General features: G+C 34.2%; 1 protein-coding gene across 4 annotated transcripts in view; it reads left to right on the forward strand.

The window, feature by feature from the left end:
- Positions 1 to 16,929, forward strand: part of LOC145256427 (uncharacterized) — a 126,026-nt gene that overhangs the window by 86,508 nt on the left and 22,589 nt on the right. For all 4 annotated transcript variants that reach the window (XM_080115315.1, XM_080115312.1, XM_080115313.1 and 1 more), the window contains exon 2: positions 14,693 to 14,788. The gene's annotated coding sequence lies outside the window, so the exon portion shown is untranslated. The remainder of the gene's footprint in view (positions 1 to 14,692; positions 14,789 to 16,929) is intronic.

Genomic DNA, 16,929 nt, shown 5'->3' on the forward strand with positions numbered 1-16,929 from the left:
TTGTGGAAAAGTTTGTCTTACTAACTAGATCTAGGGTTGTGTCTAGGAAATCTACGTTATTGAGATTGGTTTTAATAGGGATCTTAAATCTTAGTTCTTGAAATGTTTTAGTTAAATCCTTTCTAAACCTATCTTTGGTGTTTGCACTGCAGCTGTGTGAAAGGCATAAACCGTCTTTTGTATAAAGGCCGTAGAAATATGGAAATTTATCAGTATAAAAAGGCCAACTAATTTGCAACATCTGCACTGTCATGTTTTCCCATTGCTATATCAAATGAGTTCTCAGAGTTTGATTTTTTTTTTTTTTTTTTTTTTTTTACCTAAGTTTTGCCTTCAAAGAGCAAAAAAGATTGCCTAGACTGCATTATTGTCTCTTTTTCTAGATCACTAATTTTCTCTTTGTCGATGCAAATTATAATGCTTTCTCTAGAGCAGAGGTGTTCAACAAGGGGTAACTTTACACCTAGAGGGTATATATAGTTGGGGTAAATAATCTAATCACTTCATAATTTAAAAAATATTTCTTTTCAGATTGTATCATGTCTAAGAAACGTAATACAAATTAATTTCAAAACTTTGATTTTCTTTTCTTTCTTTTTTGTGAGACGAATATATAATACTATTTCTATACAAAAACTTGAATCCTAAACAATAAAAGGTTGGGTTTTTTTTTTGTTTTACCTTCTTGCTTGCTGTCACTTTATGATAGCTATAATTTTTTTGTTGAGAGTAGGGGGAAATGGAGAAATATATAAAGCCGAGCCGTTAATGATGGAGGAAAGGTTGAGAATGGCAGCTCTAGAGTTTTTTTTATAATAGAGGGATAAAAATCTACTTTATCTAGTTGGGCAAATCTGCATCCATGACTTTGTTATCTTGTGGAATCAGTTTAGCACCGAATCTGTTTCACCAGAGGTTAAGGATAGTCTATTTTCGTTATAATTGAACACTTTACTGGAGTTCTCTCTCGCAAACCTTTCCCAGAAATATATATATATATATATACACACAACAGGGAGACTTGATGTTGCCCGTGATTGAATGACCATCAATGAATGTTTCACACACCCATATTTTTATTGTCATCAAAATCGGTAACATCACCCATTTTTCAATCAAGTCGATTGATTGTCTACTCTGGTTGGGGACCCATCGTAGTGCACCAGGAGGAAGCTTTACATGCAGTGACTTAGTCCACAATACGTTGTAATCTACATTGCACTATAGAAAAACTACTGTTGATTTTATAAAATTATATTTTATATATAATGGCTTGAAGTAAAGTATAAAATGCAAAGTCAAGTATCATGCTTCAGTTGTGCTCTAAACAGTAACATTTATTTCGAATGTGCCCCTGTCATATCAAAAGCATACTGTTGATTTTATATGCCTGGCCTTACTGCTTGTGCAGTGGTAATGGCTTGAATTTAAGTTTAAAATGAAAAGTCAAATATTATGGCGCAATTGTACGTAAAACAGAAACATTCATTTCAGACGCGCCCCTGTCAGTTCAAAGAACTTGCTGTTGATTTTATGTCTGTCTTTTTGGCTTGTGTGGTAATAAAACATCTTGAATGCGCTTGTGATGTTAAGCTGTCTAAGGTGTTAACTTTAGTCAAAATCGCCTGTTCCTTCTGTTCCTTCTTGCATCGGATTATTTCTATTAATACTTATCGAAGGCATTCCAATAAAAAAAAAAACTTAAGAACACTGCCAGGCACATAAAGTACCTTCATGTGAAATTTCATAAAAATCGGCCCGGCCGTTTTAGAGTCCGTAGGGAACGAACTCCCACACACAGTTCCTTTTATGGAGATGGGTAATATATTCTTGCTTTGAATACACTCAAATACAAACACGTGCAAAAGATAATCTAATCATTTCTTACTAGAAAAAAAACAACTTTATACACATTTGTTTTGAAAATAAATGAATGCACAAAAACCATGCAAGTGTGTGCGTGTGCGTGTGTGTGTGTGCTCACACAGAATCCCCTTATGTAAATAGCATCTCCTTCCATATGTCAGAAAACTGTGTCATTAGATTGTTATGTGATGTACTCATCCCTAAATACCCCCCTTACAACCCTGCCGTCTCTTTCCCTCCCTCTCTGTCTCAATAAATATAGTTACTCTCAGCACTATGTTGAAAATGTGTTTTGGGTAGGGCACAGTTACAATAATCTTTCTACAATAAATAAGATATGGAAATAATTATTCTAACTCCATTCCTTGGGGGGGGGTACGTTTTTCCTGTCAGTTTTTTAGAATATTTTTTTTATAAATAAGGTAAATATGTTTGAACTAATTTCGTACTTTAAATCCCCCCTCACCATTCATTAAAAACATTAAAATATTTTTTTTTTTTTTTGTATATAAAAAGACTTACAAAAATAGTCGAGTGATTTTTTTTTATGCATTTTCGTTGATATAAACTTTATTATGAAAAATTAAGGATTTTATTTTAAAAGCAAGCATATTCGCAAAAAATCCCTGAAGATGGTCATTTAAAACCGAAACACTTATCTTTAAAGCAAAAAACATTTTTTTTTCTTTTTTAGTATATTTTGCTCTTACGACCAAGAATTGCCTAAGAATGAATATTTGAGTTAATAGTATTCTATATTCAGTAGAACGTAGGATACGTTAATTTTCAGGTTATGTGGAATACGATGTTTGCCGGTCCCTGGTTACGGTATTTTCTCCGCCTTACGGTTTTATTTATGTTATTTGATTATATACATGTGTATTATATAATGTACTGTATTTTGTTAATTTTTAATGCCGTATCCCGGGGTTCTACTGTCCAATATAGCAAACCATGTAACATAAATTCTAGGATCTTCAAATGTGTAATGTTGCTCTTGGCTACATGTAGTGTTTTTTGCTGAAATCTTTGGAAAGTGCTTAGAACAGCGTTAACAATACATATCTAGTTGAATTGGCAAATGAAAAGCTGGATAAAAACATGTGTAAAATGTTTTTGACTTCTAATGGGGGTATGAGACGAATGGATTTGCCAATCATTTTTATAACCAATGGCTGTGCTAAACAACCAATCAAAACGTCGCAAAATTATAAAAATCGTCAAATTTTGGATTCAATCAGTTCGCCATTTGCTACGTCACGGACCGCATTTAATTCTTTGCTGCCATCTTGGTTACTGATCTGAACTACGCCGCCATCTTTGTTCAACACAATGTCTCAAAACTTAAGAGGTTAACTATGCGATGGACCGCATTTGATTCTTGGTCGCCATCTTGGTTACTGATCTGAACTAAGCCGCCATCTTTGTTCAACACAATGTCTCAAAACTTAACAAACCATCAGTTAACAAGTTATAACTCAATGAGATTATGGAATGAAAGCGAGAAAGCCTGAATTAACAAACAAAATATGTTTCTATCAACAATTTTACAGAAATATAAAATATACTTCGAAAGACCAAAGTATATTTTTACATTTCTGTAAAATTATTTTTTTTAATTAATTTTTCTGTTACTAGCAGGCAGGGCAACATTGCCTAAGATTGAATATCTTAGTTGTTAATATTATTCTATTCTATATATAACACAGCTAACCATTTAACCTAAATTCTAGGATCTGCTCATGTGCTATTTGTTATAGGATTAAAAGTTACACCTGACCATTCACGTAATATTATTGATAAAGCAGACCTCGTACTGCACGGAGAAAAGCAATTAACATTCCAGAGTTAATTCATTTTTGTTGCTAATCATAGAAGTTAAGTGTCTAAACCAATCATTGTCTATTTCTAAATTTTCTGTACGAATATTCTTATTAGAAGAATACCCATCCTGGGATGAGTAAAATTAACTCCATAAACAGAACATTTTTTGTGCCACTTTTATTTCCTCTACTACTACTATTGAAGATATGATACTAAACCGTATGTCTAGAATGTTGATTCCAATCGCAAGGCGAATACTACTAATGTGTGTGTGTGTATATAATATATATATATATATATATATATATATAATATATATATATATATATATAATGGACGAAGAATAAGATTCATGTGTTCAATAAACGTCCCAATAGAATGGAAGAATAGTTTTTCTAAGAAGAATATTCTTACGAGAAAGTTTGCATATACGCATTTGTTAAAAGAAGTGTGTGTGTGTTATCAGTCCATGTGCGTTTTCTGATTGCCATGTTGAATCCTTGAGTCTTATCAACACAGAAGCCAGGTGTCTCGGCAAGAAGTTTGCAGGCAAAGAGAAAAGATTTTGTGATTAATCTGAGTAACACGCATGAGTAGACAGCAGTGCCAAAAGTAGGACAAGCGTAAATGCTTTTTTATAACCTCCAGGGATTGTCCCAGTTCGTTTGAGAGCTTGTTTCTAATTTGGCAAACTAGAAACGAACTTAAATGCTTGAACCATTCAGAGGCCAGCTTAAAAATCAAGCAGAGATTCAAATGGTTGCTTGGTTATTTTTTTTTGGGGGGGGGGGGATTACATAGGCATAATCACTTATCAAGGCCAGAGATTACTCGATGATAAGGGTTAAAAGTGTACAGTAGTCAATTGGATAATATAGTAATCGATAGTAATGGAAATTTGATAAATTTGTTGGAACGGCTCATCAAAAACTTGTTTACATTGGACTTGAAGACAATAATATTGTAGTCAGCCGGAAAGCAGGAAAATGGAAGACAATTCCATAGGCGTGCAGTTCTAAGAAAGAAGCTTTGTTCATAGAATCTACGTTTAGGTTTAGGCACAGATAAAGAGTGGGGCGAATTATTGATAGTGTTTTCAACTAGACGGGTATTTCTTGTGAAAGTTTGGCGAGGGGTTCCATAGATTGAAGCTCAGTCGAGCACTTGCCATGAAAATAATGATAAAGCAAACTCGCAAACATCTCTTCTATGAGATAGAGGTTGCAGGGAAGAGAAAAGGACATCTCTTACGAGACTACAAAGTCTATTTTGAACTCTATCAAGACAGGATAAGTCCTTTCTAGCAGCTCCTGCCCAAATGTGGCAACAGTATTCCATCCTTGGACGTACCTGGCTCTTATATAGATAGAGAATTGCATCAGCAGTGAGATATCTACTGGATCGATAGAAGGATCTCACCATTTTTCCAGCAGCCTTAGCAACAGATTTGATGTACGTGTTCCATTTAAGATCAGAAGTAAAGGTCAAGCCCAGAAGCTTGTCAAAACATGAGGCCTCCCCAAGACGAGAGCCATTCATTTCAATTGATACCAGATGGGGATCAGAACGTTGATGATGTAAAGATAGAAGCTTGGTTTTAGATGCATTAAAAGTAACCAGCCACTCCTTTCCCCATTGTATCATGTGCTCAAGATCAGAGGAGAGAGAATCGGAGAGAACTTGGTCGTTTACTGTCTTAGATGTGCTACAATAGATGGTAGTGTCATAAGCATGTTTACGAATGATGTAAAGATGTGATTTGGAAGATCATTAATGTAGATCAGGAAAAGAGTTGGGCCCAGGATGGACCCCTGAGGGACTCCAGCATTAATACTGTGAGTTTCTGATTTCTGCTCATCAACTACTACTCTTATGAACCTATCAGAGAGAAATGATTTAATAACTGAGAAGACATTTCCAGCCATACCATAGCTGGAGATCTTGTGAAGTAAACCTTTATGCCATACTCTATCAAAGGCCTTTGATATGTCAAGAGCAATTGCCCTAGAAAGGTTGCCCCCGTCGAGAGATCCGCTAATCCTATGAGATATAAATGTAAGCACATCTGCTGTAGATCTAGCAGAATGAAAACCATATTGTGTGTCACTAAGGTTATTTTTGTTGAGATAGTTGATTACTTCTCTATTTAACACAGATTCCAGCAACTTGCTCATGACGCACAGGAGACTTATTGGCCTGTACAGATATGTGTATATCACATAGCGTGTTTTCTGACACAGGAGGAAATATTGGGGGTTGGCAGCCTTGGTCACAAAGGGTAGAATTAGTTGCAAAGTTCTTGGCAAAGAGTTTGGCTTTATCTGATGCTGACGAGATTACTTCAGCTCCATTGATGATAGTTGGGATAGAGCACACGCTTCTGTTCAGGATTCTGTTTACTATTTGCCAAAACTGGTGAGAACCAAGCCGCTGCTCAGCTACTTTGGACTTGACGGACTGAGCATACAACTCTCTTGCGTTCTTTATTACTTTCTTATAATGGTTGCTGGCAGTCCTGAAAGCGGCTTTATTCTCCATACATCTGTTACGTTGGAAGCAATGGAAAAAGTCATTTCTGTGCGCAATGGCAGCAGCACATTTTGGAGAGAACCATAATTGGCTGTTAGGTTTTTGCTTGTTACTGCTATTGCTGCTATATATGAATGTGATTTGAAACAAACATGTTCATTGGTTGCTAATCTCTATCTCTTTCTATCTTATCTATTAAGTTTGATTATCCACTTATTTTTCGTATGTTTGTTTTATTTATTAAATTTGTCTAATTCTGTGCATCTTCTGGATGCACTTCTCTTCGTCAAAACTGTTGAATTTTATTGAAACACTAGCAGATGTTACTCGGCCTTGCCCGGTATTAAATGTAACGTTAAATTCCTTTAAAAAATGAAGTAAAAAAAAACAAAAAAAACAGAAAGAAACTGAGACATGTGCATGCAAGTATTATGTTTTTTTCTAAACAGTTCACTTCTTGTAAGTAAAAAAAGAAAAAAAAAAAAAAAATACTGAAGCTGAGATCAAAATTAAAACTGAATTAAGTACGATTACCATTAGGCTAGCTTGCCACACTATTTTAAAAAGTGTTTTCAAACCTACTTATTTTTAACATAAGGAAGCTGTCATGTGAACGATTCTCTCATGCGCAGTCATGAAACAGTTGACAGATAAAAATCCAATGACCCCCCCCCCAAGTACCAATTTTTCAATTTTTACCCCTTAGCAGCCCTTTTTTACTAGTGAAAACTAATTAAAAAGTTTTCCACATATCTGAATACCCTATATACTAAATTTCAAGTTTGTAGATTACAATTTCGGTGAGTATATAGGTTAAGAGTTGTCCTAACATCCGCACACATATTCTTACTTTTATAGATATATAAACTTATGAATTCGTATTTTTGTATTTCCTTAATTTTTAATATACCTCTATCCATAAAGAGTTGTGTGTAAATGTTTATATATTTGTATGTACAGGATTCATTCCTAAATTAATCAACCGATAATTATAAATTTTGGACCATGTCTGCTAAACATAAGAGATCCAAATTTGAGCTATATTTAGTTTCATACCTGATTTTTCTGAAATTTTAAGGATAGCTATTAGACATGAAGTAATAGATATTCCTCTCATTTCTGTTTGTTTATAATAATTTTTTAAAAAATTTAAGGGACATTAATGGGAACACTCACCCATTTGAAAATTCAATAATATTGGATTTGCATTGATTTTGGTCCATATCATTCAACAACAATTAAGCAAGATTCTCTGAAATTCAATTTCCTAAGATCTGTTAAACTTTTGACATTTTCTAGAATCAAAGTATAATGGATTATGATTAAAATAAAAATTCTAGATATAAGATTTAGTATCGTTATATGTTGATTTGATCTTCGTAAGAGGATATAAAAGTGATGTAAAATTGTACTGTTTTGAGAATTAATTTTATCCATTTTTGTTAGGAAAACTAGATTTTGTGTGATTATATTTTTTAAAAAATTTTGTGATTATATTTTTTAAAAAAAATTCAATGGTCATTAACAGAAACCAGATTGACACAAATTTTTACTGCAAGGGAAAAAGCCTACCTTTATTCAATCTATATATCTATAAAAGTGAAAATGTCTGTCTGTGTATGTCTGTGTACATTTCTCTACCAAATAACTCTGTCATTTTTCAGTCTACAGACTCGAGATATGGCATAAGGAGCATTGAGATTTGGGAAAATCTTAATCAGTTTTCGGCTAGAAATTTGGCTGTCAAGGAGTTAAAGTTCAGCAATTTGACCTTTGAAAACTCTACCAAACTTCTCCGGCAATTTTGGGTCTAAACACTTGAAATTTTAGATGTGGGTTCCTTAGACATGGATCAAACTTTTTAATTTGATTTGAGCCCCCAAAAATAAATGTTTAAGGGTTAAAATTGGGGTCAAAGTTTAAAAAAAAAAATTGACCTCAGCGGTCTCTACCAAATTACTCAGCCAATTTCTGGTCTAAACATTTGAAATTTTACATAAAGAATATTCAGAGATAGGGCAAACTTTTTAATCGGTTTGGGTTTGAGCTGCCAAGGGGTCAAAATTAAAAAAAATTTAGCTTTGCGGTGTCTAGCAAACTACTCAACCAATTTTGAGTCTAAACATTTGAAATTTATACATAACAGGTATTCAGACATGCGGCAAGCATTTTAATCAGTTTTGGGGTGAAAATTTGGCTGCCAAAAGGTCAAAGATGAAAGAGTTAACCTTTGTAGGTTCTACCAATTTCTTCTGCCAATTTTAAGTCTAAAGACTTGAAATTTTAGATGTAGGTAACTTGGACATGAGTAAAACTTTTGATTTTGATTTGAGACCAAAATAATAAATGTTAAGGGGTCAACATTGGGGTCAAAGTTTTAAAAAATTGACCTGCGGTCTCTACAAAATTACTTAGACAAATTTTGGTCTAAACATTTGAAATCTTACATCAAGGGTATTCACACGTAGGGAAAGTTATGAACAGTACATAGGGCCCGAGCAAAGCCGGGCTGAACTGCTAGTTGTTCTAAAAAATAGTTCTAACAGAATCAAGTATCTTCAAGGGAGATAACTGTTATCCTAACAAAAGTAATAGGCGTTTGCACTAGTTATATGACAAATCAAGTATTTATGAGCGAGTGGTTCGCTCAAGTTTGTAATCAATCATTCACTGTACAATTCTCTAAATGCATTGTAGATTACAGATTGTTTTTTTTTTTTGTTTTTTTAAGCAGGAGGAAATCAATAACATTTTATGGGGAGGGGATGAATGTAGAACACTAAAATCAACATTTTGGTTTACTTTGAAATGATGAAACTCTTTATAAAAAGAACTCAACGTTTGTCTGAAAAGATCGAAAAATCATGATGTTGTGTAGCAAGTCATACAAGAAACAAGCAAAAAAAATCAAAGATCAATAATTGCTGCTACTGTTGTTGTTCGTGATGATTTTTTTGGGTATTTTGTTTCTCTGATATCTTTCTATTAAGAATTCTTTCTAGAAAGGTATTGGGTATTTACAGCAGGGACAATATGAAGGTTGACAATGTCTCTAAGTGAAAACGTTTTTGTGGAACAACCTAGATTCAAACTTGGCACATCTAGGTTATCATCCTGTGTCATTAAACACTGAGCCACCATCACCTTTCTGCTGCTACTGTATAATAAACTCAAAGACTTAGCGTTTCTTGCGTGGAGTAGAAGCTGATAGTTCATGTAACAGTACAGTAAGGATGAAAGATTAAATATTTTATGGTTACTCATTTTCAAAGAAAGAGTTCATTTAATTGGTTTCTAATAATATATAACTTATGATTCAAGTTCCATGCAAATTGATATTTGATTCCATTTTTTTTTTTTTTTTTTTTTTTTTTTTTTTTTTCAATATTTATCCCATACACGGCCACTGAGATGTAAGGGGATTCTGAGACTTAAGGATCAAATTTATAAAGATGTTTGTTGATATTACTTTTAAATTCCTGCATGTTACGACTGTCATGGAAAACGGGAAGCAGGGCAGAAATTGTAAGAGCAAGCAGTTAAAAGATATTATTAGAGTAAAAAGCTTTTTTGAATCTGGGGATACATATTGTGAAAGGGTTGGATTTTGCTGATTGACAGGTTAGTCAGAAGCACTTGCCTAGAGCAAGTGCAATTACAGTAAGTTTGTCAGAGAACATTCACTTGTAGTACTTGTAAAACAAGTATAGGGATGCAACATTGTGGTGATCAGACAGGTTGGTATTTTTCTGAAACGCTCTCCATACGTAATAGTACATGGCTTTGCAATTGGATGAATGAGTCCCTTAATCCTCCAGGGTTGTGGGGGAGGGGGCACTGCATTATTTCATGCAGCATGTCTTAGGCAAGAATAGTCTGGCGGTGCCCATCTCTCTCCAGGCATTGAGCACATACAGCACCTGGTTTTATCAAATGGTCATTTTATTATTGACCCAGCTCAGTGTCGCTTAACTTTGGTGATTTTAATGGGAACTGGTGTGACAACGTGATTATACTTTTTTGCAATTAGACTCGGTTGGGAGGGGAGTTGCAAATGTTGGTAATGATGAAATCACAGAAGTTCTCAGACAACCATATCTAGGTTTTCTCTGAAGTGCAACACAATGTTGAGTACTGCTGCCATATGTATAGCCTTCCTGCCTTGGTGCATGACAACAGTATGCAGCAACTCAGTCTAGTCATCTGAATTGAGTCAGTTCGTTTTTGCAGATGCAGAACTACATGATGTGGCTGTCTCTGGAAACACACACAAAGACCATCACAGTTTGGGAGAATTTAATCTTTATGAAGCACAAGACTTCATGTGGACTGTAAGCTAACCACCAGTTCTGTGCACTATGCAACTAGTTCTCAGAAGAACCAGTGCATCTTCAGTTCAACTGAATGTTGTACCTTATGTGACAGGCATGTGCAGAAAGAAGCACCTGAGAACAGTGTGCATGTTCTCACTGGATACCCCTTGAGGTACAAGAATACCCTCGCCAGGAGTGATATAAGGATGACACAAGTCATTCATCAGTGGCTTCATAGGTTGCTCTTAGTCTATGTTGGCATTATTGTTTGAGTTTGTATTGGTGCTGCTGTTGGGTGCATGTTGGCGATTGTTTTGAGTGAAGAGTTCTCTAAAGTTTTTTTTTTATTTATTTATTTTTTTTTTTTTTACCTTTTTATGAGCTTTGTCAGTGAGTAATTAACTCTTGTATAAAGAATAACGAAAATCCTCAATCGGCACGTTCTTTATTGTTGCCACTTTTAACTGCCAATCTCGCTTGCCAATATCAGGAAGGCCTTATTGAAGCTTTGTTTCACTTTTTTGTGCAGCTTATCGACAAATTTTGTTAAGGATACATTTAAAAACACTTGCTATGATCCTCTTCCTGTGAGCCACTGCTTCCACATCTCCATCACAATTTTCTAGCTTGCATCTCACAGCCTTCAATGTATTCAAGGAGCACAGCTGCAGGTTAAAATGTCAGAAATTTTCATTCCAGCATTATTTGTGATGCAGGTTACAATTTTTCAATTGTCCATTATCTTCAGCTCTAAAACCTGTAAATAGTATACAGAAACAGAAATCCATTAGTCTTAACCACAAGTGAATACTTGAAATGGTTCTGAAATTCAATAATTATTCCTAAATTTTATGTATCTATTTTCAATATTTACTTCAATAGTGCTCAATACGTGAGTAGAGCTAAGTAGGTGGAAAATAATATGACAAGCCAGTACATGTAGGAATTTAGACAACCCATGTAGATTATGTGTGAATAAGAAATTAGCTATTCTAAATATTAAAGCATCCCAAAATTTACTTAACTGAAGTGAAATAGCAAACGTATGCATAAACAGAATGAATTTTACCTTAGGATAGCAACATATAAAAAAATAAATGCATATAATAACAATAATAATTATTATCAACAAATAAACTAGTATAAACAAAAATACAAACAGACATATCTAAACACATCTCGATTAAGATTAGATCAGCTAACACAAAGAAAAAATTATTCCCTCCAAAACCGAACAAAAAAACAGGTTACATGAACATCTGCTTGATAAATGCCTGCCCATTGGCAGTGAAAAATGTGTGTGGAAATAACAAAACATCTGATTGGCTGAATAGCAAACTCAACACCAAATGAATATATAAAAGACCGTGGTAACCTAAATTCCATGCAATAGTCTGAAAAATCCTCATGAGGATAAAACCCAAAGTTCTGTGTAGCTTAATTGCCATATATATTTTCATAACTTATATATATATTTGTGTGTGTGTGTGTTTACATATTTGAATTCATAGAATTCACTTCTAAACTCATTAACTGATTATGAATTTTGGAATATGGTTGTGTGATGTAGCCTATATTTAATTTGATTTATTTTTATGCAGAGCCAAGAAGGGATGGAAGTCCCTCATGCCAATGCAGATAATTCTGATTTTTCTGAAATCTTACCAATAAGCACTAGACACAAATTAATAAATATCCTCAAATTTCTGCTTATTTTGAATGTTATGAAGGCATTTTCAGTGGGCCATAAGTTTCCTTATGAGAATTCAATATTTTTAGGTTTTCATTAAATTTGATCCACATTCATTAAATACAAATTAAGCAAAATTCTCTGAATCAATTGCTTAAGACCTCTTAAACTTAAGTCTTAGATATTTTCTAGAATCAAAATCATGTAATCAATTTTTATCAAAAATAGAATAAGGATTCTAAACATAAGTTTTATTATTATATCTTAATGGGTCATAATAGTGTTGCAAATCCATTCTGACCTGGAAATATATATTACTTGTCCTAGAACGGGCATATACACATGTGCCCGATATTATTCATACCCCCTCTTGAAAATTGAGTTTATTAGGTGTAACTTTGTAAGAATTTATTGTTTACGTCCATATTGATACATATTCTTAATAAACCTCTTCTGATCATTTTCGTCATTTTAAAATCTCGGGATACTTGTAATAAAAGAAATATACAGCTATTTATAAAATCTGCAATGTTCAAAAATAATCATACCCCCTTATTTTTTCAGTATTAATCGAGTTTCTGACTGTTTGTTTCCTGTTTGATTCTTATTTTGAATGCTTTTATACAACCTTTGATTAATTTCATTTCGTTTTTTGCATTTTCCAGAAATTAAAATGATATCAACTGAAAACCAAAAAAAGAATAAAAATTATTAGAATGGGGAAGAAAAAAGAGCTTAGTAATGATCTTAGGACTAAAATTGTGAATTCACATAAGGATGGTTTAGGTTACAAGTCAATTTCCAAGAAATTTGAGGTCCCTACAGCAACAGTACAGAGCATCATCAAAAAATTCCAGAGCCACCACACAACAAACAACTTGATTGGTAGAGGAAGGAAAAGGAAACTGTCTGCTAGGGCCACCAAGAATATTGTAAGAAGTGTTAATGCAAATCCAACCACCACTACTAAGGACATTTTAGAAAATCTGGAGTCTTCTGGCATAAAAATATCAAGGCAAACATTGCAAAGGACTCTGCATGAAAATGGTCCGAAAGGAAGAAGACCAAGAAGGGCTCCATTGCACACCGGAAAACGCCTTGCAGCACGTCTAAAGTTTGCTAGGACCCATGTGAATTCTCCAGAGTCCGTTTTCTCAAGTATTTTGTGGACTGACGAAACAAAAATTGAATTGTTTGGCCATATGGATGCTTCTTACGTTTGGAGGAAGAAAGAAGCTTACAACCCAAAGAACACCATACCCACGGTGAAACATGGTGGTGGTAGCCTAATGTTTTGGGGCTCCTTTTCGGCTAGTGGTCCAGGTAGTTTGGTCAAGATAGATGGAACCATGAAGAAGGAGCAATATTTGGAGATACTCCAGAAAAACATTAGACAGGATGCGGAGAAGCTCCATTTAGGACCAAACTGGGTCCTTCAACAGGATAATGATCCAAAACATACTGCCAAAATAGTCAAGAAATGGTTTGAGGATAATCACATTAATGTTTTGGAATGGCCTAGCCAGAGTCCTGACCTGAACCCTATCGAAAACCTCTGGCACATATTGAAAACTGAGGTTAAAAAGCGGAAACCTAGAAATTTGAGGGATTAAGAGAACTACTGCATTGAAGAATGGTCAAAAATCAGTGTTGATGATTGTAAAAACCTTGTTGATAAATATCCAAAACGGTTACAGGCAGTTATTAAGAATAAAGGGCATGCTATTGACTATTAGTAAGAGAGGTATGAATAATTTTGTACTAGTGCCATTATTGTTTTTCTTAGTATAATGCTTCAAACTTGCATAATTTATTTATTTGTTGAGTTTAAATTAAATGCTTATGCTTGATTTATTGTTTGAAATCCCTTTAATATTGTCTATCTTCTGGTTTGAGCAATATTCTTATAGAAATGTCAAAGATCCGAGGGGTATGAATAATATCGGGCACAAGTGTATATGTACCACATATCACATTGACACACCAGTTCTCTTCAGATTACCAAAGTTGAGCAACAATGAGCCTGGCCAGTATCAGATGGTTGACCATTTGGGAATAGCAGGCGCTGTATGTACTCTCTGCTTATCTCGGCATTGTTTCCTATTTTGAAATTATCACTGGTATTTGACAGTGCCGATTCAGGAGAGGTGTGGTTAGAGATGGCGCAACTCTTGCCACAGAAGTTTCATGCAATAAGTCACATCAGCTCTGATATTTCATGGTACTCATTGAAATCGATGGATAGACATATATATATATATATATAATATGCAATCATACATTTTAAAACCATCTACAGCAGTAAAATGATATTTTGTTTTTTGTTCAATTTTTTAAAGATAAAATGAGCACTTCTCCTGTTCCCAAAAAACTTTTTTTTTTTCTTTTTAACTTTTATGTTTTTTTTTTCTTTGTCTCCCATTTCCTTTTCTTGAAAAATGTTATTGATTTTTGTTTCTCTCCTTTTCAGATGATGGCCCTTTTTAGCAGCAAATTACCAAAAGACAGGAGTTAGTTTTTTTTTTTTTTTTTTACAGTTGGCAGAGCTGACAATATACACAAACAGGTCAGTTATGTTTTTTAATACTTATAAGATGTGGCACAGAACAAGTTGTCCTCTTTTATTAGGCTGAGAAGAAAGTTCTTGCAGAAATAATTTGGATTTCAAATGATATATTTTCAAATAAGTTTTTGTTATAATACCTCTACTTTAGATATCATTTCAAAAAGCGTTTTTTGCTCTGATCATTTAAATTACAATTGTTTAAAAACAATTGTCTTCTTTTTAGAATGTTGAATACGAGATGGAAAAAAAAGCAAATTTGCACAATTTTCTTATTTCAATTCAAGCTAGTCTGAAAAGATGCTGAAACCGCTCACAATATCAACGCACAGCACAATGGTGGTTTCAGAAATTTTGTGGTGGCAATGAGTCTTGAAGATGTCCATTGGATGTTGAGAACAATCAATTAAGAGCCTTAGTCAAAACCAATCCATGCATAACTGTTCGAGAACTTGCTTCTGAATTAGATGTAATGTAAACAATGATTTCCAACCACTTGAGAGAGATTGGAAAGACAAAAAAACTTGATAAATCGGTACTTCATGAATTGAGCAACAAGCAAAAAAAATGCTGTTATCAAGTGTCATTTTCCCTTTTACGCAACAAGAACAACCTGTTTATGATGAAAAGTGGGTTCTTTACAACAACTGGTGATGCTCAGTTGTTAGACACCAATGAAGCTCCAGAACAATTCCCAGAGCCAGAGTTGCACCAAAAAAAAGGTCATGCTAACTGTTTGATGGTCTGTGACTGGTTTCCTCCCTTAGATTTTTAAATGCAGGCAAAACCATTACGGCAGAGAAGTACTGTCAACAAATGAATGAAATGCATCAGAAATTTCGACAACAACACTCAGCATTAGTCAACAAAAAAGGCCCAATTCTCCTCTACGACAATACCTGACTGCACATTGCTGCAGAAGTTGAATGAATTCGGCTACAAAACTCTGCCTCCTCTGCCATACTCTGTAGACCTCTCACCTACCAACTACCACTTTTTCAAGCATCTTGACAACTTTCTGCACGAGAAAAGCTTCAAAAACCCAAGCGATATCAAAAACGCCTTCAGTTACTTCATTGCAACAAGAACACAAGACGTTTTACATTACTGGCATAAATACACTTGTTTTGCATTGGCAAAAAGTCTCTTGATTTTAATCAATAAATTTTTGTTGGAGCCGAATTTAAAAGTTAAAAACAGCAAGAAATTTCTTGTCAACCTGATATTATATAAGCAATTCATTTGAATTATCACCTGAACAGTAGAATCAACAGTTAAAATATAATCTATCTATAAAAGTGAAAGTGTCTGTCTGTCAGTGTACATTTCCCTACACAATATCTCTGTCAATTTTTAGTCTGTAGACTCGAAATTTGATATACAGGGTACTGAGATTTGGGAAAATCTTTGTAATTGTTTTTCGGCCGGAAATTTGACTGTTAAGGGGTTAAAATTCAATGATTTGACCTTTGACAACTCTACAAAATTCCTCCCACAATTTTGGGCGTAAACACTTGAAATTTTAGATATAGGTTCCTTGGACATGGATTTAACTTAATAACTTGATTTGAGCCCATAACAATAAATGTTTAGGGATCATAATAGGGATCAAAGTTAAAAAAAAAAAAAAAATTGACCGCTGCAGTCTCTACTAAATTACTCAGACAATTTCTGGTCTAAACATTTGAAATTTTACATAAAGGGTATTCAGAGATAGGGCAAGCTTTTTAATCGGTTTGGGTCGAAAATTTGAGCTACCAATATATAAATGTATGTATGTTTGCATGTCTGCCTAAAACTTTTGACAGAAGCAATGGATTTTCACAAGATCAGTATCGTTTTGAAGCTCAACCTTTCAGACGACAAATATCGAAAAATTGGCTAAAACCATTAATTTCTTCACCTTCAACTGGGCACTTTTCTATAGGGAAGGGTCGCTTTTTTTGCCGATATTGTCAAAAGTGATCCCCTCTTTTCGATTGTCTAGCCTTAATTAAAACCTACGTCACTTCCGGTTTGGTGGTAGTCGTAACAGCAAAGATGTCACTTTTTTTCCCCCATTCTTTTCATCCTTCGCGGTATGGGTTCGAGCCTGCCTTACTACTACGACTTTTTTTTTTCTTTTGCTCAACACATACCTCCAA

The sequence above is a fragment of the Euprymna scolopes genome, chromosome 32 (genome assembly GCF_053919585.1).
Source record: "Euprymna scolopes isolate OS-2025 chromosome 32, ASM5391958v1, whole genome shotgun sequence".
NCBI classification, from domain to species: domain Eukaryota; kingdom Metazoa; phylum Mollusca; class Cephalopoda; order Sepiida; family Sepiolidae; genus Euprymna; species Euprymna scolopes.